General features: G+C 42.4%; 1 protein-coding gene across 2 annotated transcripts in view; it reads left to right on the plus strand.

The window, feature by feature from the left end:
- Positions 1–26,307, plus strand: part of FAM168B (family with sequence similarity 168 member B) — a 47,608-nt gene that overhangs the window by 2,144 nt on the left and 19,157 nt on the right. The window contains exon 1 of one of the 2 annotated variants that reach the window (XM_074833596.1): positions 21,516–21,667. The exons of the other annotated variant lie outside the window; for it this stretch is intronic. The gene's annotated coding sequence lies outside the window, so the exon portion shown is untranslated. Of the gene's footprint in view, positions 1–21,515; positions 21,668–26,307 lie in introns of those variants that run through there. 2 annotated transcript variants of the gene reach the window in all.

Here is a 26,307-nt window from a genome sequence, read left to right on the forward strand (position 1 = left end):
GGTCTTCATAGATCCTTTATATGCTGCTGAAATTTACATTTCAAATTTCCTGCTTTGGTTTGTAAAATATAATTTGACTCTAAACCAAGCAGAATACACATTTTCATTACAGATAAACAAATTAAACAAAATACATGCCAGCATTATTAAGTACTATAATTAATGTTGTTAATACTACTACAACTAATACAGTGCTCGACCAAGTTAAAAAAAAATATTATTAAGAATCAGCATTGCTTGCAAGCTAATGAAATGAAAAATATTAAAATCAAGAAAAATATTGATAAATGGACCAAACAACCCTGGTTGCAACAGAAAGATCAGGAGAGCTGCTGCTGGAGAACACCTGCATAAGGAATTAAAATAACTAGGACTCCAAATCTGTTGTATGGTTATTACTATATTTATTAGATTTTCAAAGCTTAAATTTGAAGGTTATGGTCAACTTGAAAGTAATTAGGCATTGGGTGAGAATAGTGGAGCAGAAGGTAGGTACAAAAATAAAGCAAGCTCGATTAAGTGTTTGTGATACTAACCAACTCTGCAATAGTTTGTACATAGCCTATAAAGTTTCCCTGATGAGAGGGAGACAGAAAAGAACATATTTCTAGTTTTGCAGAAGGCTCTGTTGTCTTAGCTGTGTATATAATAGTCCCAGACAGAAAGATATATCATAGCCTTGGTCAAAAATCTTTATCCAAGTGCTTTAACATAATTCCTTCTCTCCTGCAGAAAAGACTCAGCTCTTAGCCCCCTGCCATTCCTGTGGGTAATTGACCTGCACCCAGGATTAGAATTCCTTGGCACATTTTACCTGCAGAAATGAATCTGTGTGGTTAGTTTTTGTCACATTGTCACATGAGATGAGTGTCTACTTATCAGCTGAAGGGGGTTCTTATGGTGTCGTACAGAGGTCCTGAATGGGACTGCAGTATGCAGGCAGTGCAGAACAGCCTTCCCGCTGAAGGACTGCAATCCAGACAGGTCTCCTAACAGGAGTATTGTCTTACATGTGTGCAGCTGAAGTGAAGGGCCCAGATTTTTAAATTGCTTTGGGTTTTGTTCCACTCAAATTTACAAAACATCACATATCCATATAGCAAAACACTACGTGTAATTGCAAAACATAACATATCTGTGTAACATATCTGGAAGAGTGCTTGCAGACTTCATAACCATTCTGCTCCAGCTGAATATAGCTAGTAATAAGACCCCAGACTGCAGCATGTGCCAGCAGCCAAGCTCCCAGGGATCGTGGAGGCACATGGTGATTGCAGACACACAGAAGGGCTCTGCCACTTGTCTTCCCAGCACTTGAGAGCTGGATTTTCCTCAAGGTGATGTGAGCAACAATCTACTGTGTTGACAGAACAGATAAGTATTTTCAGAGCAATTCAAGAACTTAGACACCAATGTTTTAGGAAAATCTGTGGGCTAAAGCTTCAGAGTTGAGAAAAGCCTAAATTGCTTTTGAAAATGGGACTTGCCTTTAAGCAGAACCATGCCTGACTAGCTCTAGCATGCTGACAGCAAGTCTGAGAGACTTGCCCAAGTGCATGAGAAGGCTGTGGCAGAGGTGGAGGATGCTCCTTCTTGACCTATAACTGAAGCCATGCTTTCTCTCATTTGCTCCTTCTGGCCTGTGGTTTGTGGAGCACTGCAGCCACCTCAGTATGCTTCTGCAATGAAGTGATCTCTTTAGACACTCTAGAGGAAACAGTATGGAGAGTTATATGCAAATAAGATGCTGTCTGCAGCTTCCTGGTGCAAGGCCAGTGTAGCTCTCCAGGCAGCAGATTGCAGAGTACACTGAGAACAACTGACAAACAAAACGTCCAGCCAAAAGCTGAGGAACTTTCTGGGCGAGACTCTGGGATTTCATTGTCAGCTTCTATTGTTCAGATCTGATTAAAAACAAACTGCAGGAGAAAGACCACGTGCTTATCAGACACCCCTGCAGGTCACACCACTAGAAAGCCATTCCACTGTTAGGGATGTCGCCTGTTTGGCAGGAAGAGAGTGTTGGGATTTCACTTTTATTTGTAGGCAGTTTTGAAAAGCACAGGATTATCAGGGATGGACTAGGTCCTTTGCAACTTCCAGAAGAGTTTCTGTCTCATTGCAGCCATTCTGAAGAGGAAGAGGAAAAAAACTTGTACAACACATTTCTGTTTTCCACTAATAACTGTGTTTGGGCCTGACAGCCAGCCAGCATCAGTGAGAGTGTTTCCTCTGAGTTATCTGAGCTCTGATGCTCACCTTTGCTTTACATTGGCTGTACTATTCCATTAGCATTTAAAGACAGTGCTGCATGTACAAAGGAGAGGGTTTATACTCATAGCCAAAAGAAGGACGTGGCAAGAGAAGAGGGAGAGATCAAGAGTACTTACACACCATTTTTATTGAAGGGACCAAAGCATAGGCACGGTAAGACTTAGACACAGTCACTTAGAAAATCTGCCAATGTGGTGAAACAGATCTACCACCTCCCATTGCCAAGCCACCATATATTTGTGTTCCCTCATCAGACTGCCATAGCCCAATGGCCACCACTATAGAAGCTCCTGATCTATATTCTAGTCTGTCATCATATTTCAATCTAGGTAAGAAAGCTTCAGTTACATGCTGCTTGTTAGTAAAGATTTGGACTTAAGGCAGGAATAGACTTTGGAAGAACTGTTGATGAGGGGGCATCTGATTTGCCTAATTTCATTCTTGAAGCTCACTGGAACTGGTAAGATAAAAGTCAATTCCCTCATCTTGCTCTGAAGACCCCTCTCTGTGTTGTCTTCAAATGCATATTGAGCCTGCCCTCTTAAACCCAGACTGACAAACGCTGGAATCAGTGGAAATTATCATGTCTTCAGAAGGTTTTGCATCAGGCCCCGTATTTTTTCCCTTCTCTTCCAGCAGTCAGACAGTAAAACACTTTGTCACAAAGTGCAGGATGACTATCTGTTGTTTCTTGGGAGTTACTGCGCTGTGTACCAGCTACACTGAAATGTGTAGGACGTGTTTGTGTTTGACTTCTGCTTTTTATAGGGACAGACTCCAACAGCTGCATCTCCCAGAAGCCTCTACATGCCTTTTGATTAAGCAGCAGGAGCTCTGGCTAAGAGCAGGGCTTCTTGACTGACAGTGTTTTATTTCTACAGCCGAGAGCTGCTATACGGTCCTGAGGTGTTCTGGTTTTCTCTGAGTGAAAATAGAAAATCTGACAGCTACTTTGCAGAAACAGTCCTGAAAGAGGGTCAGTGCAGTCTACACGCCCAAACCCAGGTACTCTGAATTCCTTGCTAAGAATAATTTCTGACAAGCTGTATATTCCCACTGAGATCCTCTGACCGTGTTGCAGTACTAGGGCTGCCACACAGCGTAGTGCCATTTGTTGTTGCTAAGGCAAGGCAGAAGCAAATTATCTCCCACCAAAACAAGGAAAAGGCCAGCGTGGAAGCGTGCCTCAGAAGCATCTCTCTTTGTCTAGCCCTTTGTATTTAGGTCTCCTGAATGATCATTTTCACATAATTCTCATTCTTTTCAAACCTCTATCACTTCTGGGACTGGATATTTGTCTTGCACTGTTGTGTTTAGAGTGAGAATAAATTTGGTAAGAGATAAATCCCCTTGCATTCTAGCCGGTCCTCAGAGATTAGAGGGGCTAGGGGCGGCTGGACTTATCCCTTAATAGGTATGCCAATTGGAGCCATAACAATAGGTCTGACCCGGATGCCTGAACAGCCTGTGTGCTGTAGGTCCGGTTGTGTTCAAAAGAAGCCATCAGATTCACGAATAGTGCGGATTAGTGGTCGTCACTATAGGTCTGACCCAGCCCAAAGTCTGGTTATTTGTCTTGCAAAGGCTGGATATTTGTCTTGCACTGTTGCATTTAGGGTGAGAATAAATTTGGTAAGAGATAAATCCCCTTGCATTCTAGCCAGTCCTCAGAGATTAGAGGGGCTAGGGGCGGCTGGACTTATCCCTTAACAGGTATGCCAACTGGAGCCGTAACTATAGGTCTGACCCGGATGCCCGAACAGCCTGTGTGCTGTAGGTCTGGTTGCATTCAAGAGAAGCAGTCAGATTCACGAATAGTACGGTTTATTTTCATGCAACATCTGCAGATTCTTTAAGATTGTCTACAATAAATGCACAAACTGCAGGTTGGCTCTATAGCACTACACAAAAGAAAAACGATTGCAATCACACACACACAGTTCCTGGGGATACACTCGGCGTAGCCGAGGGAGTCTTACCAAAAGGCATCCCTTCTGGGGGGGGCGAGAGCACAAACCCGTCGATCTGTCCCTCCGTTTTGGTGTCGGATTATTGTCCCTCCAAGTTAGGTACAAACCTGGGGTTCTATTTATTGTAGTAGGTATGGTGAGTGGGTGGGACTGTAGTCAAATCATTATTCTATCATTAATACGTAATTAGTTTCATGGTGCCAAGGGGTACGGCTGGTTTTTGTGGGAAAAAGAGGGAGGACGGGAAGCAAGGCCGACTTGGTACGATGGGTGCAGCTGGGTTGTGTGGGAAAGAAGGGAGGATGAGGCACAGTGTTGGCAGGTTGCTACAAAAAATCATATTTCGAGGAAACCAAGCAGAACAGGAGATAAATCTGTCCTTGAAGTGAAAGAATGGGACCGCGCGGCCTGCACCCCGCTTCGCATTCCTCCTTGGCGCCACATCAAACACAAATCACTGGACCTCCGTCCGGTCCTGTGTTTATTCTGGGTGCTCTGTGTCAAGAAAAATGTGTGCTTCGCAGATTTCTCACTGTTTTGCCTTCCTCACGCTTCCAATACCTAACATGCACATACACAGACATTGAAGCAGAAACATTTTAGGCCTGCAAGAGGAAGAACAGAGAACTCGGCACCTAGCATCAGCATTCAACTTGCAGAGTTAGTAGAAAGAGGTGGGCACCAGAGGAAATACACAGGAAAATCTACTCCGTCTGAGCAAAACTGTAGGTTGCATATCAAGCTGAAAGGTTCCATATATGAATCTGACTGGCATGCAGAGTAGTTCCCTTCCAGCCTGCACCTAGGTTTCCCTCTTCTAGAAAGGCTGCAAGGGATGGAAGTATATGCCCAGGCTGAACTATCCCTTCTCTCTCTTTTCACTGACGTGATAGCACAACAGTGCTATAGGGTCTGGAGCCTAAACTTTGCTCAGATAATCATATTGGATTTGAGTCAGAGCAGAAATGTTACCTCCTTTTGTTTCCTTACTGTGTCAGGTCTGGAGGTGTTTGCAGGTTGCTATAAAACACCATCAAAATGAAAACTGTAAATATTTCTGTTTGAAGCACTGAAGGTATTTGCCCTATGTTAATGTGTTGGGCCGGCACTGGAAGAGACAGCCCTTAATTAGAATGTAGTGAAAAATATTACAGATAGTGCCTATTTGTGCAGTAGTTGGTAAATCTAGAGAGGATAATGCTCTCCATATTGTATGTTCTTTGCATATACAAAAGCTTAAGAGACAATTACTTGACAATTTCTATGTACCTTGGAGGAAGCATTCACCAGAAACCAGTGATGGGAACAATCAAGTTCCAGGCATGGAGCCAATATGCAACTGTTTTTTACAGTGTGTGATCAATTGCTGATAAATCTGATCTATATAAAAAAGGTTTCCAGGCACATACTAAAAGCTCTTTACAAGACTTGACCCGTGATCTAACAACCAGAAACTGAAAGTTCTGTTGTTGTTTGTATCACAGTAATTACAGAGGCTTGGACATCTCTGTGCTCTGTATGTAGGCAAAGAGGCAACCCTTCCTCCAATAACTTATCAGTTAACAGACATGGTACAAAAAAGGTTAATACAGCCCATTTCTGAGACCAACTCACCAGATAAGGTTCTGTTTACTTATTTTGAACTGGTTGATAAGTTAACTCTAAAGCAGAAAGCTGTTTTCCAAAACCATTCAAGCAAGAAAAGCAGATAGAGTGATTTCAGGGATTGTAGTTTCACTGTAGTTTTATTGCCAGCTGTGTCTGTATTTCAAGGTGCACTGTCTGGTTTCCAGCTCTGTAATAACATTCGGCCAACAACCCTATCTTCAAAGAAATTATTTCAGCCAAAGACATAGGAGTTAAGGCAATGTTTCAGACATTCTTTGTTCAAGTGTCACTCGACTCTGAAAAAGCTACAAACCTTCAGAAAAATGTCAGATCTGTGGGACGTGAGTTCTTCCTGCTGTGTTTTGTGTGGTACCCTACACCATGGGTTTGGGGCTCAGCCAGGCCCTACTGCAATATAAGTAAGAGAAAAAATGATTGTAGAACAGGCACTTACAAAGGTTAAGCCATATCAAGAGAGTTCATGTTCCCTCAGAATTAGCACAGTTTGAGATGTAGTAGTCCTAATTCAGTGTATTAAATGTGTCTACTTCAGGCACTAACTTTGCTGGGACTGTTCATATCAATAGGCATCTGTGCTGAATCAAAGTAGTAGGCCAGTGCAGTAAAGAAGAAAAATATCCTCAGCCCTTATGTTCAGCAAGGATTGTCTCCTGTTGTCTGGCATTTGACAACACCTCAGAGACTTGGAGCTGACAAGGGATCGCCATACAGAAAATCCAAGTATCCATTTATTCATGTTCCTTTCACAGCATTTACAACAAGCACATCAGCATATCATCTATACATCTGCCCTAACTTTTCTGGAGCTCTAACATGTTTGTATCTAACCAGATCAAGCTTTAAAATTATAATATTCTACCTAAATAAAATTCCTGGCATGACAGAACCTGAAAACCCTGAAATTGGTGTTGAGATTCTTGCATTGCAGAGAAGGTATTTTGACTGGTGGGTTTGATGCAGTGGTATAGTAAGTGATTCCTGAAACTAACTGCTGATGCTTACTGGTCATTCTTTAAAGTTTTAAATTCAAAGTGAGACAGCTTTCGGGAAGATGTGCTGAAAAGGTGAAGGAAAACATGCTGCATACATGGGTGAACATGTAGTGGACTCAGTGTGTGAAGTTCAGATTAACAGTGTGCTTTTGGCTTCAAACTCAATGAGTCAATGAAGATAATCGCTAATCTGGAGGCATTTCATTACCGAGTCCCTTCATGGTGCCCTTTTCTTTGCCAGCCACTGAGCCACTGTAATGTGATAATTCCACTGCTGACAGAGCCTAAATGAAGCCAGCCAAGTTATAATGTGTAATAGGATTTCCTGTAAGCTTCCTCAGGCTGTCCTCATCTGTATAACTAGAAGTCCAGATAAACCCATTTATTAGGTGCTGTCATGGTTTAACCCCAGCTAGCTATTAAGCATCACACAGCTGTTCACTCACTCCCCACCCACCCCAGTGGGATGGGGGAAAGAATTGGAAAAAAAGAAAAGTGAAACTCATGGGTTGAGATAAAGACAGATTAATAGGACAGAAAAGGAAAGGGAAAATAATAATAATAGAATATACAAAACAAGTGATGCACAATACAATTGCTCACCACCCACCGACTGACACCCAGCCAGTCCCCAAGCCACGGCACTCCCCAGTCAACTCCCCCCAGTTTATGTACTGGGCATGACATCATATGGTATGGAATACCCCCTTGGCTCATTTGGGTCAGCTCTCCTGGCTGTGTCCCCTCTAGCTTCTTGTGCACTTCCAGCCTTTGCTGGCAGGACAGTATGAGAAGCTGAGAAGTCCTTGAGCTACTAAGCACCCTGCTCAGCAACTATTAAAACATCAGTGTGTTACCAATATTATTCTTATCCTAAATCCAAACACAGCACTCTACCAGCTACTAGGAAGAAAATTAACTCAATCCCAGCTGAAACCAGGACAGGTACCTAAAGAAGCAGTTAGGAATCAATTTTATAAATAATCTAAGGAGGTGCATCATCTTGCTTCTTAACTTTCTGAGGCACTTTTCAAATACTTCTGTGGTACCAGTTCATCCTCTCAAACTTCAGACACTTCATTTAGGCACTAGGACAGTGATGTAGTTGCTTAGATTCCCTCTGTAATCTCCAGAAGACAGAAAGACCTCTTCAGGGAGTGCTTCCACCCATCTCTGTTTCAGTCACTCTTTAAGGGTGCCATTATCTCTCCACTGAATAAACAGAAACCCCAGAGTGATCCTTCTACTAATGTAGGTGTGTGAGGGGCCTACCACTAAGTAGAAAAACCCTGGATCTAGGGTTTCTCACTGTACCTTGAAGTGTTTTGAAAATGTGGTCCAAGATTACTTCTTCCTTGAGAAGCACAGGGGTTCATGCACTCACTTTGACTCAAAGAGAACATTGGCTTCAACTTAAATAGGGGCTCTAACACTCACTGTTGCTCACCTGAGGTGGTTGCACTGCATAGGAGTAGTCATTTCTCCAAAGCTTGCATAAAGACCTGTTAGCTCTTTCCTTGGGGAAGAGGGAAGGGCTTAGAACTATATATAATACTCTCATTAATATTGCATTGCCTTGCAATAGCACTGAGCCCTGCCCCATACCTAAATAATGCTGGTCCCATTAAAAATTATGGGTACATTAAAAAAACGCTGGAAGGCATTAATATTTATATTACCCTTAAAATGCACATAAGCAGGTGATGACAGCAAGTTTTCTTTCTCTGAGTATAGTATGCTTTCCTTTTGCTGAGCTGAATTCCATAGCACTGCAATCACCATTCTTGGAAACTTCTGGTTTTGAGGGCTGGCTGCTGTCATTGCCAGGTTGTGCTGCTAATTGACTTGCATGCTCCGCTTTTGTTTTTATCCCTCGAACCTCTGTATGTCATTAATGCTGTCACCTCTGTATGTCATTAATGCTCTCACCCCCAGCCTTTGTGCTTTGAATTCAGAGCAGATGATGATAGAAAAAGCTGTAAATTACATGACCTACAGCAATGCCCTTTCCTTATGAGACAGTAAAAACATCCCCAACAATTTACTTAGGAACTTGTCAGTTTTCTTTTATACTTCATTCATGGAGCATGTGTGGGAATAAAGCACATCATCTCCACATCTAATACAACCATAACAGAAATACAACACAGACGTCAGATTTTGCAAATGGATTTTTTCCCGTTTACCTCCATGCACCTGTCCTCATCAAAACTTTCCTTGACCTCCTGGGAGCCCTTTGCTTTCACACAAAATGGAGGCAAAAATGATGCTGAGTTGAAATAGGACTCCCATTTTGTGCTTGTGTCAAAAGACTGTCAGCTAGGGAAGAAGAGGGTATCTGGTTCCTGGTGTCGCTCTTTATACCAGGAAGCTGAATTAAAAATCGTCACTGCTGGAATAATCTCTGCCAGCCTCAGCTGAGAGGACTGGCAAAGAGTGAGGTACACACTCTGGAGACAGTAGCCTGATTATTTTCATGTCAGTGATACACTGAGTGCACTCAGTTTACCAGGGAATAAACAGAGCTTTCAAGGGGATGGGGACAGCTGAGGAGAATACTCTTTTGATTTACATCTTCCAGCACTCGTCACATGGATAAATGCTATGAAAGCAGCATGTATATGGAAGATGTATATTGCAGCTGAGAAGATATTACGGATTTCTTTAAAAACTCAGTTTCACAGGAAGAATAGACCCAGTGTAACAAAGCACTTTCACAGAGAATGGTTCTCACTCTGGAAGCTGTTAATATGGTGAGATACAGTTGTTAACAAGCCAGCAATACTTCAAAATGCCTGACTGCCTATCTAAAAGGAAAACTTGTGGAATTAGAACCCTCAGAGGATACGCAGTGTATCGGTATGTCCTTATCAGTAGCTTGTCCATATTTGCTTTGGACTTGTTCGAGAGTAATTGTTTAGGGGTATAACTGACTATTTTGTTTCTGTATTTTGGTTCACTTTAAAACGTGTACCCGCTTCAGGCTCTGGTTCATCAAAGCCCAGCAAGGTGCTCTGTGTCTGTAACATCAGGGTAGTTTTTATTCGTTCTTCATCCTACACCCCTCGGTGCCTGCATGAGCCCGTACCCCGGCCGCAGTCTGGCGAGGGCCTGCTGGCTCTGCGGCCGTGCAGATGCAGGCACGGGCAGTGGGAGTGCAGCTGGCTGCTGTCATGTGGCTCCAGGAACAGGAGCTGAATTGAAGCATGAACCGAGAACAGTGTGGCTATAGCCACTATGTCTGTCATGAGGATCTCGCTTTTGAGGGTTTGGTTTTGTTCTTAATCTTTGCTGCTGAAAGCTTCTGCATTGGCAGAGAAAAAAATCTGTGGCACTGAGGTCAGCCAGCTGAATTGGGAGGAAAGTGCAGGGGAAGTTCCATGGAAATGATCAGACTTGTACCACAAGGTCACATACCAAGGGGTTGTTTAGATAGGGTGGATCTGGCATTTTCTGGATACTTGCAGAAATGCAGTGAGCTCATGGTACTCAGAATTATTAATTTGTTTGGGTTTTTTTCTTTTTGAACAGAATTGAAATTTATCAAACATGTTTCATAGCTTTGTCTTATGTTTCCTCTAAGGTATGGGTTACATGGGGGAAGAAGGATGTTAGAAGTAATACCAGACATAATCCAGTTTAGAAGAGCTTTAATAGTCATTAAGAAACATAAAATAACACAGATTCCACAACAAGCATTGGCCCAAATGCGGGACTCTGAAGGGCAAGGCAATGCAGAAAGCTGTGAATAGTATATTGTCTGAATTCCAATGCATTACTTATTTTCATTGGATTTATTGCCTTCAATTTCTTAGTAAACTGTTTACAGAAGTTTAATGATGATTGTGAGCCATACTTCCATCAATATGTGGTGCTACAGAATTGTCTTTATTTGCATTATGTTTCTGCCTATCAAAATAAATTTAAGTCTTACTGTCATGTGATGAAGTTGATATTTGTAACATTATTTTTGTGACAAGATAATACCTTCTTAAACTGATAGTAGGGAAAGAAAGTGAAATAGGTTCATCTAAAGTTCACCATCCAACCTTCTAATTTCAGAAAGTTGACTTTGTAGTAAGAGATCAGCTGTTAAATTCTGTAAACTAACTATGCTGAAAAGTAAAATTTTATTAGAGACAGGCAGGGTTGAACACCTACTATTAACCCACCAGCAAAGCAATTACAATACAGCAAACAAAGAGTCACCTAGCCCAGAATTCAACTTATGGAATTCAGGTATTACTTTCATACCAAGACCACTTTACAAAATCCAGATACTTCAGAAAAAAGAACCTAGCATCAGAAAGTCATGAAGAATTCAAAGTAAAGGTCCCCACAGAAAGCAGCACTTGCTAATAAACACACTCCGTGTTAAGCTGTGCAAGCTATGAGAGCACCCAGCATTTGCAAACAAGTGTGAAGGATTACATGTTTTTGCAGAAGTTTACTAAAACCAGTTTCATGTACCTAGCCTGAAAAATGGAAAGGAAAGGAAAGGAAAGGAAAGGAAAGGAAAGGAAAGGAAAGGAAAGGAAAGGAAAGGAAAGGAAAGGAAAGGAAAGGAAAGGAAAGGAAAGGAAAGGAAAGGAAAGGAAAGGAAAGGAAAGGAAAGGAAAGGAAAGGAAAGGAAAGGAAAGGAGAAAAGAAAAAGGAAAATAAAATGAAAAGGAAAGGAAAAGGAAAAGATGGTAACAGCGTTACATACTCCAGAAGTTTAAAAAAGCATAAAAAATTGTGGTTGATATACAAGCCTTCTTTTTGCTAGCTGCAGACTTGACACATTAGTTATTCACATGAAGCCTCTGGAAAAGCAGTAATGTTCTGTTCTTATCTTGAAAATGTGACATATTTTACTGGGTAGAATGAATTGTATTCTAGGCACTTCTTAGATCTGTAGCTGTAGGAAGAGTTTCTGCTTGAGACTTTTAATATATCTGCTAGCAAATTCAGAAGTTGAAATGTATAATCCAAGGAACCATGAAGATTTTAAATAGTCTTAATTTTATGTGGTAGTTTAACATCAAGTATCAGAGAATGCAGCTGAAAACACTACTTATCTCCAGATAAGCAATACAGTATTTTTATTTAATTAATGTGTTACGGATCAGTCTCATTGAAGTGTTGCTCTTTGCTTATTCACTAAACAGAGGCACAGTGCAAAACAGCATATGGTTGATGAAGACATCAACTGAGAACTGTAGTTTCCTGTGGTAGAGGGCTATGAAACATGATCTGTTTCATTAAGTGTAGCCTAACTTCATCATAAAAATGTTTTCTGGACCTGAAGAAATATTTGTTTAATGAGAGAGTTAGCCACAATAGGATTTCACAATTTGCAGCATCAGAATAATGAAAAATATCCCTATTGAATGGAATTTCAATATGTAGTACTTCCCTGGATATCACTCAACAGTAAGAAAAAAACAATGCAGAACATGGTATGAGGGGAATATGCCCACCTGATAAAGGTGGCATGTAGATCAGATAGCATGAGATTGGTAATTAAAAATGAGAGGGAGGCCACCAATTTGGTGGGTCAGGCTTTGCACTGAAAAGTGAAATGTATTCAATATTGTCCAAACTAGACATAGCTAAACTCCATTTCCCTGTGCTTACTCACATCTTCACAGCTGTAATGAGCCTTGTGGCTAATGTCTAATTAACAATTAACTCTTGCTGTTGGGATCGGTGTTACAGGAACAGAGGCTTGTCGTGCATGCCCTGAGACCTGGCAGTATAGGGGACTAAAGAAAGTTTTAGGTACAGGCTTGATAGAGGCTAAACACAAGGAAGAACTGTTGAATCATTTCGAGTGAATATCAAGTTCTCCTAATTCTAATAAAGTTCTGACAGTAGTTCTTGAAGAAACCAGTTCTCTGTAGGGCCTTATTATTGTCACATAAGTGTCAGCATTTGGCTGTATTACTTGAACTTTCCAAGCAGAATATATTGGTAGGCAAATGGAATTCACTGGTGAGCATTATCACAGAGGAGGTGCAAAGAGCACTGGATGTTCACTTTTTCTCTAAAATGTCATGGAAATGTCTGGCAGATAATTATCATTTGCTTTTCTACAATAACTACTCAAGACTTTCATCTCTCATTATAAGCACTTGGACTAGGAACTGTCAAGCTGAGTTTATTAATCTTAGTGGATGTTTCTGCTTTAAAGTGCTTCAAATGTGTATTTGAGTGAGACAGGTATCTATCAGAGCAGAAATGTAGAGTCATTACCATCTGAAAGTGTCTCAGTGCAGTGCCTCACTGTTGTTAATTTTAATAATTTGGAATAACTTAAAAAACACTGTGAAAAGTGACAAAGCCGAAGGGCATTCAGCTGTCAAATAGCACAGCTTTTGGAAAGGAGATTGTCCCCCAAAAGAAGAAAAATAACAAGTTCAGGAGTTTTGAAAATGGCATTTCTTGCCATATAGCAATAACAATGCTTCTTCCCAATGAAATAGGTAAGAACTGTAGCTGATGTCAATTGGACTCTGTGTGTCCATACAAAAAGAACTACTGGCTTGTAAGCTGGTGTATATAACAAAAGGAAGAAACATTGTGTAAAAGAAGAAAAAGTAATATCAGAAATTTAAAGTCTCATCTTAAAGTTTCAGACTTTGTGGGACAAATGGAGCTTGTCATCAACTTTCATGCCCTGAGATGGGGACTGGGGTGGAGATCAAAGAGGTGCAATGTTTACTGCATCAAACTCAGGCTGGAATCGGGATTTTAATCACATCTTTAATGGAACTTCTAACCTACGGTGATAAGACCTTTCCCTCACTGATTTCTAGCCTTGGTGCATTGAATACACCAGCTCCCTTTGCATACAGATACCTGGCGAACACTGGGGATCCGACACATTGCCAGGTGTCACACGTGTGTCTGTTAGCAAACACTTCTGTGGCTCTGAGCATCTGTCTCAGAGGGTTTTTTCAGCCCCAGAATGATTCCCAGCAGACAGACAGATGGTACCATCTGTGTAGTCTTCTGATTTCCAGCCTTAGTGCTTGCTGCAATCTCACCGGGTACATCTTGTATTTAGGAATAACTCGTTCACTTTATGCTCTCAACTAATTCACATTTAGAATTGTCCTAAAAATTTCCAGGGCCAGTGGTCATCTCCTTGCCTCTTTTGTGGTTCTCAGGAAGCTTGTTTTGATGGAAATGAGTCACATCCTTAGAGCATGCTTCACTCATTATATTGTCAAAGCAGAAACACAGATAAGGAAAAAATGTACTTGGGGAGAATTACCAGGCTATATACTTAGATGTGACACAGAATCACTTGAATCAGACTTAGAAGAGAAAATGTTTAATAGTTACCATTTCAGTAAATAGCATAGGAAAAATAATAACTCATATTGTGCTGTGATTCTTAACCACATATGTATCTATTATCCTAGCCTTATCTTTATTTGGTTGCAGTTTTAAAACTGCATAGTAGCTAAAAATGTGGAGAAACATACTGTACATTCTTTAAGAGGGGCAATTAGTCTCCTGCTAGAGGAATGTCAGATATTGTTTTCCTCCCAATCAGGGCAGTTTCAAGATGAAGCTAAACTGGCTTTTTATTTTCCATCCCTAGTTTCCATGGTAACAGCATGTAATCATCATATTTGTAAATAGCAACTACCCATTTAACTTCACAGCCACTTTGAACATTTTTTTGCCACAATTTTAACATCCTTGAAATGTCCAACTCTGTCTTCTTACATTTTTACTGCCAATATATATATTTATTTGGGGATATTTCTGTTTATGAAATCATCAGTGATGTAGTAGCACTGTAATATCTATGCGTGCAAGTATGTGGGGGGGGTGTGTGTACAGGCATACACACATGGACACATATATTTATAGTGAACATTGGCAATGGCACATCCCATTATAAATCTTTATTTTTCAAATTCTTTTAACTATGCCAAGTTGGGGCCACTCAGGTTGAATGCCATTCAGCCCAATTTACATTCCAGAGATTTCTTTTGTGTTGATAATTTGAAGTTTCAGTTAACTTTTTTCAATTGTAGCCAAGAATGTGGTTGTGGAAGAAAACAACACTTTGCCTTCTTGTAGAAGATTCTTACAGGTTTTTTCGCAAGCCCTGGAACAGGGCTGTAGAGCATGTGGATGATCCCTTGCTGTCACAGACACAACTTTTTGCTGTCCTACTAATAATTAACCCAAATTTGGCCAAGTTTTAATCCTCTGAAAAATTTAATCTCTCATATATGCAATCTGGCCTTCCTAAAATTCATAGCTTGAATTTGCTAACGTTTCTATCTGCATAAAGCAGAGTTTAGTCCCTGAGAACTCCTGCGTGCTGCCTGGCTGCGTGTGCGCCATCCCCGATTGACTGAGCATGCACCAGTCCACTGCTCCAGGGCTGAAAGACACTTGATCTCTAATTGCCCTTGCTTGGGTTCAGTGTAGACTGGGAACAAGAAGGGAAAGCAGAAACAGAGAGGAAGGGAGAAGGACTCTTCTGTGAGACCTGCACATATGGGTAACATTAAACAGGTATTTAAAGGCTTTGCCGAGTAAGGATGCAGTGCATGTTTTTAACAAAGCTGTTTCCCCAAATCTCTCAAATCGCATCCCTTGCTAACTTAGTCTCTTTCCCATTTCCACCCCATCCATCCTACATCCCCAGAACACCGCTTTATGTGGAGTTATAAATCAAGAATACAGCTTTTTGTTTTGACCTGAGTAAGTGGTCTGTATCGGAATCTTGTCAGTTGTTTTCCATTAGGAGAAACTGAAAATGAAGTAAGGTATTATTTTGTTGTAGCCCTTTTCCAAAGGAAAAGATCCGTTTCCTTGGGCACAGGAGGAATTAAGCAAAGCCAGTTTCTTTACTTATAGCCTCTAGTCTCTTCCAGTCGGCAGTGGGAGAGACAAGCCATGATCCTAAAGCTAGTCCTTACTGTCACTTTAGCTTTCTCTGGCTCCTCTGTGAAACCCTCTGGTGCTGTAGCTGTCCTGGACAGATGCACACAATGCCATCACACAGTACCAGCCTGCCCGCTGCCGCGGTTGGATGCAGCTGTCAGTGAAATCCCTTTACCCACGCAGCCTGGACTGGGTGGTGGCACTTAATGTTTCCATGGTCTATTCCATAAAGAAGTGTGTGCTTCCTACATTTATCCTGCATAAAAGACAACTGTTTATACCTGTGAATTCCAGAACATAGCCCTCACTCACAACAGGACATAATTTTTAAGAAAAAGAAAAAATAGCGACGGAAAAATCCTTGCAGGTACACCAAACAATTACATTGTGCAAAAATAAATGTACTGTTAACAAGAATTACGAGCATCAGATATATTTGAAACATGCTTAAAACTTAGGAATACCAGAAAAACAGTCACATTTTCTCTTTTCTTCCTTTCAGATTCTAGGAAATAATCTGAATTTTTGCAGACAGACTTTTGAACTGAAGCAAATACTTTTTGCTGATTTCTGCACTAGTACTGTTACATAGTTTCCAGTAGGCTGGAACATGGGCAACACAAACTAGTGTCTGTCTGGAAAAGTCTCTGTAAAGCTCCTAAATTCTTGATGCTTGATTTAAGTTAATTCTTTCTTGTAGTGTCTGGAGAAATAAACAGAACTGGGAATTGATGACCTTAGTAATAAATAAGACTAAATATACTCTTTCACTTTAGTAATGAACAAATGAAAAAGGGTCCAGAAATTAATAGATATTTTTTAATATATCAAAATTATAACATTATTTTCTTCCCTTCCGCACAACACAATTAATCTTACTTCTCTGTCTTCTGCAAAACATTGGCATCAAATAAAAAGCAACAGGTCAGTGACAGGGAATACAAATTGGCATCCTTTTCTAAGTGCTATTATTCTTACTCTTGATTCTGGCGAATATAGGGTAAAATTGAATGTAATTCCCTAACACTCTGGGAATTGTAAAATATTCTACTGATACCAGTTTGAATGATGTTAAACATCTATAGCAGTTTACTTAGCTTGAAATTGGGAGGGCGGGATTCTAACTAGTTCTATGTAGGATTTATATTGTTAAATTCTAACAAAAAAATTTGACGGTTTTATTTGTAGAGGCTCACCATGACTTAGAACACTATAAAAACAGAGCAGGTGTTCACTCTGCCAGAACAACTGCTAAAGGCCTATAGTTCTGAGAAGTATCCCCTGCTTTTGAAACTAAAGGAGATCATTACAGTGCTTTCAACAGTATTCAGCAAAACTGTAGCTGACGATTTGCATCATTAAAATAAGTCACAACAGTAAGGAACATTTGTAAAGCCCCACTAAATGCCACAATGAAGTTGTCCTTGCTGTAAGCTCTTACTAACAGAAACATAGGAAATACGTGTTTCCTTACTATTTGCTCCACCTTTGAGCAACTATATACCTAGTCTACAAAAGCTGTCCACATGTTTATCAATAGGATGCAGTGGCTTAAAATCTGCCTCCACTTAGCGGAAAAGAAATCTAGTCAGTAGATTAAGGGTTTTACCTCGTAGGTTTGTATTTATCTGTGTCATGGCAGAGTAGAGTTGAGCTGATTTAGGAGACATTGATATTTACATACATTCCAAATTCTGTTTACTTTCATGTGTGTCCTTAATTTTGTAATACCTTGCTTTCAGGTGTCTGGTTGGGACCATTATGAAGTTGTTATCACGTCTTCTGTTGCCCATTTTCGATCCTCACTATGATGGAAATAGTATTTTTGTCTGGTTATTTAACTACATATATTACTTTTATCATATAGTGCTTTGGAATTAAGAACCAAGTTGACTGCCTGTAAAAAACCCCATGTACGTCCTGGAGAAGGAAATGCGGTGGCATAGCACACTTTCGTTATGTTAGCTATGCATAAAGTAGGTATGCACTGAATAAAAATGCTTCTGATGCCCATAAAACAAAATCAGAAGCAATGGTTCTGCTGAATAATAAATCTTCCGTGTCTGAATTTGAGTTAGATCTGTCCTACAGCTGGTGTCCACATGGACTAGTTTTTTCTGAGGCTTTTGTGTACCTGATGAAGATACCTGTGATGGACTTGTCATTATAGAAAAGCATGTGTCCTATACAGAAATCCTCAAGGAATTAAACTTATAGAAAAAGGGAATGTGTCCACTATTGAGAGTCAGGGATAATGGCATTCTGAGATATTTTCGTATGGTTGATGTGTCAGCAGGGTTCTGGCAGATGTCCTCAGAAAATCAGAACACATTTGCACGTTTCTTCATCTGCGTACCACCCTTTGAATTGTTTGCCACTCAAAGTGTTTGATCAAAAACTACACTTTTGAAGACTTTTAATGATGGAGAGTGTGATAAGGCCTGCAGAGATAGCATTTTGATCTTATGGAAAAACCTAAGAAGGAGAAGCAGGAGAAGAGCTCCTGAATGGTGAAGAAAAGGGTAGGAATGGAAGAAGCCAAAAATGAGAAATGCTTGTGAATATTTTTATAGCATTTACCAGTCCTATTGAGGGCAATCAAAACTGTCTAAAATCTACTTTTCAATCAACTCTTAGGGGTATTTTTTAAGTACAGTCTCATTTGAGACTGCTGAAAAATAGAGACAAGCTATTAAAATGTACCTGAATTAACATGACTCTCCACACAACTCCATTGCATGCTCTTACTTGCATGCCAGTAAGTTTTGCTTCCTTTAGAATTTGTATTATGGGTTTAAAATACATAGGCAACACAATTCAAAACCACTAAAAACACCAAAGTATTAAGAAGACAGTAAATAACTATCCATCTGTTTAATACACAAAACTGGAAAAGTTACCCAGATAAAAAGTTGTCACACTATTGCAGTAGCTTCTAATTGCCACTGGGTGGTGGCTCCCCGAGTCCGTAGGTATTGTAGATGCACAGATTTCCAGAACAGTTCGAGCAATTCCAGATGAGACAGGTGATAGCAGAGGAAGTTCTTAGTAGTGCAGGATAGTGGGGGGGGGGGGGGGGTGCTGGGTGTTTCAAATATTATGGAATATTCCACAAAACATAGGAATTACTTTTGGAGCAAATACCATCTCGCTGTAGATGGTAACTTTCCCTGTAGTGCCTTTATTGTCACTTCCTCATTGCTAAAAATTGAGTCCCCTCCAACAGATATACTGAAGTATCTAAGGCTGCATCTTCTCAAGCAATTTTTTTGTAGCATTAGTGTGGTTACAGCAGTTAAGACCTCTCATCCTCCAGATAGTTCTCTCTCCTCTTACCCAAACAAACCACACTCAGAGGAAAAATATCACATTGTAGTGCTGGAGACAGTATTTCTGAGTCACCATTATACTCATTCCTGTCTAGATATTAATGGTACTGTTCTTTTTGTAATGTAGCTAGAGTCAATGCACCAACTCTCTGTTTATTGTAGTATTCCTCTGCGACTGACCGGCATGATTGATGATTGTCAGTTCACATTTCTGGAAAACGTATTAATATAAGAGGGAGACATCTGAGGATAATTAGAAAAGAGCAAGCTGTCCTACCTGCATAAATGTTAGCAAGCTGTGAATCAATTTGCAATTCTGCTGCAGAGAACATTACCACTTCTACATTTTACTAATGAAACTGTGACATTGTACAAGAGAAATACCAGGTCTTCAGTTCTGTTAGTTTTTTAAAATATTTTCCATCTTTTTGTAATTTTTTTTCAACCACATTTATACAAACATGTATTGTACTGGTTGACAAGGGTTGCACACCATACAACCGACACATAGTTCATATATAAGACTAGTAACTGCACAAACTAGACAGAGACTCTCTTATATATGTGCGGCCAGTGTGTAAGATTTCAGATTGTTGCTTTGTCATCTCTTTGGTACCAGATTTCTGTTTTGGATTGAGTATTTTTCACCATGGTGTATGGTGTTACACCATGAGACAAGTTTAAACTTACAATCTAGCCATAGTTTAGAGCTGGGCTGCTGCTCAGAATACCCCTGCAGTGCATGATCACCAGCTCTCCCCAGACAGGATGCTTGGCCACTGGCCTCCTACCTGCTGCGGTTTGTTTGGTTTTGATGCCAGTATCACTCTCTCCAGCAGCACCCTGGCGTGTGTATTCGTGTGCAACCTAGGATCAATTAATAATGCAGTTGCTGTCACGCTGGCAGTCCACTCTTTGGTGGTATTAGTCACGGTGCCTGTCAAGTAATGGCACTGTTTGTACAAACTTCTCTGGACAAATCCGCTCTGTTCAGGCTGCCTCCAGATGTTTGCAAAGTTCTTTTTCCCTAACAGCTGTTCAACAGTGCTGAGTATTGTCTTGGCTTAGGCCTTTACCACAAGTGCATGCAGCTTCACGTGTCATTTTTTTAAGGACTGCCAACATGAATTCTGCATGGCTGTCGCTTTGGTCTCTTTTGCTGCGTGTTCAATAACATCCATGGTCTCCAGGCAAAATTAATCTGCCATACATTGCTATCTTGTCTTGTCCTCGGCAGATACTTCGTGCTTTATCAAAAGGTTAACTCTAGATCTTTTAAAACGAGAAGTCTGTGTGTTTTGTCAGAGGATCAAATCATGACCTTGACAAGTCCAGTTAGGTCTGAGAGTTGCAAGGTTGGCTTCCACCCATCCGTTGGAGGATGGAGAGTTAGTTCGAAAGCTCCTTGACCTAAAAAATCATAAAATCTGTTTAAGCTTGCCTTACTCCTGTGTTTCAGTTTTGTACTGAGTGGAGTACTTTTCAGACTCCTAGAAAGGTTTATGGATCTGCCTGCTCTGAACAAACAAAAACTATTGAAAAAGTAAAAATCTTCCTGAGGAGTTACTGCATTCACAGAACTCCTGTCTGGGTGCCTCACTTAGCTACTGGCACTCTCGGCGGTGCCGTTTAAGCCATCTGTCTTTTTCCTCACAAGTTTCAGTTTAGACAGATCCTCAACTTCTCCGTCCTGCCACTCGCCCGTTTTCTCGGTGGGGCTCAGCACGCGTGCCGGTGCACCGGGCGGCTTGGCCGCGGTCACTGCACTCGTGTCCGAGCTCGGCCCCGCCGGCAGCCCCTTCCTCACCACCCAGCCCCGCCAGGCCCGGCTCACAGCGGGCACTGTCCCCCCGCCAGTCACCCCTCCCCTGCGCTGCGGGGTTTGAGGGGGTCCCAACCCCACAGGACCCTGCTAGGGCAGGGCCCGGGGCTGCGCGGGTGCTCGGCCCCTCCGCCGGGCCCGCGCGGTGCCCGACACCGTGCAGCGGGAGGGCGGCCGCAGCCACCGCCCCGCCTGACCGGCAGGACCCCGCGCGCTCCAGCCGCGGCACCCAGAGGGAATGAGCGCCCCGGGGCAGCCCTGGCCGGGGCAGGAGCGCGGCGAGACCCGCTGTAACCCCCCGCACCCGCCCGCGGGTCCCGCCGCTGCCTGACCCCGTCGCCACTCGCCCCGCGCCACCTCTAATGGCGGCGGCGGGCAGCGGGGTCACGTGCTGCGGGCGGGGGGGGGGGCGGGGGGGGGGCAGCGCCCGGGGGCTTCCGCGCACGTGACGGCGGCTTCCGCCCCCTCGGCTCCGTGCGCGCGCCCCCTCCCCCGCGGAAGTGACGTCGGCCGCGGCTCGGTGCGCAGTTGTTCGGTGCGGCCGGGCGCGGAGGAGCCGGAGTCGCCCGGCGGCCACTGCCCCCCTCCTCCCCCCCCCCCCCCCCCCCCGCGCAGGCAGTGCCCGCCCGGCTCCGCCCGCCGCCCCGCCCCGCCGCCGCCTCCCGCACCCGCGCACGGACGGCCGGACGGACGCACAGGCGCAGCGAGACAGCCAGCGACGGCCGGGCCGCCACCACGAAGCGCCGCAGCCCGGTGAGTGCGAGGCGCCGAGGCCCGCCGCGGGTGGTGCCGGCTTCCGGAGCCGCGCCTTCCTCCCGGCCGCGCCGGGCCCGTTACGTAAGGGAGCCGGGGCCCGGCGCCTGCCCCGCGGCCTGCGCCGCCGGCCTCTCGGGCCTCTTAGCGGCTCCCCCACAGCCATCCGGGTGACCCCTTCTCCGGCGGCGCGGCGGCGGTGCTATCCCGGGGCCCGGCGCGGGGGCGGGGGGCGGCCCGGGCAGCGCTGCGGCCGATGCCGGGGAGAGCGCTGCGGCCCGGCCGGCGGGGCCGCGGAGGACCCTCAGCGTGGCTCGGGGGCTGGCAGGGCTCTCCGCAACAGGTGCTTGAAGTGGCCTTTAAGCGGTGGCAGGTGATGGGCTAGTGGAGGGGGGAGCCGCTTGCCGGCCGCCTCGCGGCACCGGTGTAGGCAGGGCCCGCGGCCGCCCTGGGGCTCGTCCCCTTCTGCTTTCTGTCGCTGCCGGGAGCTCAGGTTACCTTCATGGAGTAGGTCGTTTCTGAACGCGCGGGACGGCTGTAACGCTGTTCTCGTGATGTGGGCTGAAGATTGTCTGATGGATAACTCCATAAAAATTCCGTATAGCGTCCTGAGGGGATCGGGCAGTTGGATTTTCAAAGAACTGGTATCAGTAAGCTTCAGCTGCATGCGAAAGGCTGTGGCTTGCATGTTGTATCTGCCCCGTTAGCTTTATATCTGTGAGCTGGAGGAAGGAATAAAATTTTAGCTGTCTTTAGATTCTAGGAAGAGTTGTGAGACAAACAGGAAAAAAAAAGCCTGGTGCAAACCGTGCTTTCAGCGCTTTTCTAGAACGTTTGAAGCCAAACCATAAACACCAGCCAAATGATGAAATCTGTGCTCTGAGAAATGTAAAAAATTAGGTTTTAAGTAAGGGGAGGTATACAGCTCTCAGCATGAGAAGAGCTGGACTTAATTTGTTCTTAAATGTTCAGTAGTAGTGTGCAGGTTACCTCATTTGCCTAGACTTTCTGTCTGCTCTAATGTGATTTTACTGTAAGATGTATAATTGTTAGTGTCATAAAACTTCCATGCTCGGATAATGCACGCTTCCCAACCTGTACATTTGGGATAGTAATTACACACTTTAACTTTCAGGTTAAAAAGCAGGAGGAATTAAGAGGCTTTTGGAGATCTCATCTCAATTTGGAGCTCGTGACAGTTTCGTCTTATTTCAGAAAGGAATGTGGAATACACTGAAATGAACTGGATGAAAAAATGCTTTGTAGGATAAAAATTTACCAAGAAGCAGAGCTTCAAGGTTTAACTAAAAAGTTGTGAATATGATTCCTTCACATAGTGAAGTTTATTCTTCCAAATTGATTTTTCTGTTTCTCATAGTTGATTAACTTTCCCTAAATTTGGCAGTAGGCAGGCCTCTGAAGTTCCTACTGTGGGGCATTGATGATTTTGCTGCGCTATTACACTTTGAAATAAGAATATACACGATCTCAAAGTTAAGTAGGAGATGCAAGGATTTGAGCTGACAACTTCTATCTCCTTGTGCAGCAGCAACAATAGAAATTGTAGGCTTCAAGAAATGCTGGGCTGTTTGTTTAAACTTTCTATAGGTAGTGGGTTTTTTTAATAAAAAAGGTTTTGATAATGTTCTGATTTTGTTTAAAGAACAGAGTGATGCCACAAGTGTACAAATGAAATTGGTTCACAAGCAGGATCTTAGCAGTAAATTTTTGGTATAGGTTTGCTTTTTTGAGAGTGACATATTGAACTAATTTTGTTGAGTCTTTAATTTATAATCATACTGTCTCTGTCCTTACTGATACTGGATACAGGCAGTATTGGTGTTACATGTGTATTTCAACACCAAAAAACCCCATAACAATAAACCACTAGCAGAATAGGCTTACAGTTGAGATTTTTATTCATTAGAAGGGATTAAAAAGTCTAAACTTCTCTATTCCTTTGTAATCTTAAAAATTGCATGCACACAAACCAGAAGGATGATTGCAGGTGTCTCATTCTTTCTCTTTTATGACAAGAGCATCTTGTAACTTGAGCAGTGGAGGAAGACTTGCCATGTGAATGATGTTTCCAGCTTTGTATTTTACTTTACGTGTGAACTTTGGGCAAAGTTGTTAATTGTCCTTTTCCAGGCTGTGGTTCTGCAGCCTCAATCTGTACTGCTGCTATTCAGTGCTGCTTCCTTCCTTGCCTTGGAACTGCTGCTGTCTTAGCCATTTGGTGATGCGTCCCAGCTCCCTCAGGCTGGTAGAAAGAAAACATAGCAACCCTCTACCCAGAAAACTCCAGCAAACCCAGAATTCTGCCAGTCAACTTAGGTGATTTAACATACTGAGGGGTTAGGGTGCCAGTGCTGTCCCAGCGCAGGCAGTAGGATTGCTTGCCAGAAGCATGGCAGTTCTCTGTAAGCGTTGGTTCCAGCTGGCTTCAATGCTGGCTGGCTACCATAAACCCATGCCCTGTTTTGAGCAGGGGTGATACTTGCTTCCTGGTAAAATTCAGTGATCTTTTTTGAGGTCTTGGATGAATGGAAAACATGAAGTACATGCTACCTGCAAATACCAGTGTAGTGTGGGATGTATTGTCATAGACTTTATGAAGTCTTGAATGCCTGGTGATATCAGACCCCTTTTTTTTAAAGTAATTGTGACAAAAGCGCCTGTTATTTGGCCTAGGATTTGCATCAAAGGGCCTATTTCAGCAGCTGAAGTTTTAACAGAACATAACGCGACTGAGACTTTAATCATTGTCGGTTACTTTAAGAGCTGAAGTATTCTGAACTATTTTCTTTGTTCCTTAGCAGTGGAAATGACTTTTTTTATGTTACAAACTACCAGGCATTTAGGAATTGTATTTTACTTCCATTGAGCCTTGACTGGAAATCAAATGGGTAAAATGTAGAACATTACTAAGATAGTAATTAACTTTGTTAAGGGATTGTATGTAAGTGGAAACTGGGTTGTTTGTACAGTTTCATAGCAAATAGCATTCGGAAGGTATTCCAGGATGAATAGACAGACTCACACTAAGTCATCTAACTTCCAAGAACCGAAAGCATTAGGGGACCACAATAGTGTGCTTTAGGCAAGGTGCTTGGAGATTCTTCCCCAACTCTTGTGATAGGAATTGTTGTAAAATGAGCATAAAGTGGTGTTCAGTAGATCTTGTTCTGATAGCATTGCTGAACAACTTTGAAAATAAATGGTAAGAAAATGTTACAAAAGAATGTGCAGTTTGTTTTACAGTATTTGCAATGATTGTGGTTTTTTGCCAGTATCTCTGTAAACTGTTTTTTAAAAGCCAAATTTCCTAGAAACGTGCTCATTCTGAGTGTAACAGGAAAAGCTATGCGCAAAAGGGTATCTGATTTGGAGTGCTAGAGCTTCAGCATTACCAGCAGTTGGCCTTTGTGCTCAGCTTCCTGAAATGTGGATTTAAGAGGAGGATGATTGTCTTGGTATCTGTACCAAGATGAGATTTAACAGGCTTGATCAAAACAGAGTTTGATTGTTTGGCTTTGGCAAGAATGAAAAGGTGAAGAAGCATTTGCACTTCCCAGGCATGCTTGCGTAGTCTTTAATCGGAGCATCTTTAATAAGTATGATTATCTTCATTTCAGCTGAAGGAATTAGTTGACTGTAATTTAAATACAGTTGACTCTGTGCAATTTATATACAGATGATGCACGGTAGACACTTATTTACATATACATTAACATGAGAATGCTTTGGAGGGGATGCCAACAGAAAGGTTGAAAGCCACGATTCTTTGGGTTCACTTTGTACTAGTTTCCCTAGCGTTTGATGTGGACTTTAAGCCTTACAGGGAAGTGGACTGCAAGGTTCCGTATTTCAATATAACAGATGCCCTTCCAAGTAAAATTACGGTAAGAGTAGGATGATTGCAACCACTGGGTAGTACTATGTAATTATACTTACACATGTCGGGTCCTTCAGAGAAGACCTGAAAATAATTGTTTTTAATTAGAAGTGATCTGAAACTTTGTCTGCATTCAAAAACTGTAAGCACTTTTTGTATGCTGCTCTATCTTTACTTGTACTGCATTGGTGGAAGCTGGAGTGTGAATGCAGAAGTGGTGAAAGTATGTACCCGTTCAACCGAAGTTGAATTAGTGTGTGTACGTGGACGAATTTTGAAGTATGAATGCATTTGAAGTGGAAGTTGACATTGTTTGCAGTAAGAGGCAGCTTGCAGGCTCCCAGTGCCATAGGTTTTTTCACTTACTTAAGTGGAATTGGTTTCTCTTAATCTGCACTTCCTTTGAGATCAATTCTGAGTTGTCTCATCTTTTCTACTCATTTTCTGTACCTTTCCAGCTTTGTATGACTTCTGTTTAAGTCATTCCTCAGAATGTATGTCGTATTCTTCTGCAGTCATTGACTACTAATAGTTCTAATAGCTGGGGGATTTTTTTATATTTTACCCAAATATTTGCAGAATGCTCTTGCTGGTTTTCCAGTACTCTTTCTTTCTTCTCATTGCCGTTCAGAATAGTGAGAGGGTTACAGAGTCTTCTTTCTACCTAATTGCTGTAGACACTGCAAGGAGGAGCACTGTATTTGTGTGATATGGGGGTGTGGGAGAGTGCTATTTATATTTG

The sequence above is a fragment of the Strix aluco genome, chromosome 9, assembly GCF_031877795.1.
Source record: "Strix aluco isolate bStrAlu1 chromosome 9, bStrAlu1.hap1, whole genome shotgun sequence".
Taxonomy (NCBI): Eukaryota; Metazoa; Chordata; class Aves; order Strigiformes; family Strigidae; genus Strix; species Strix aluco.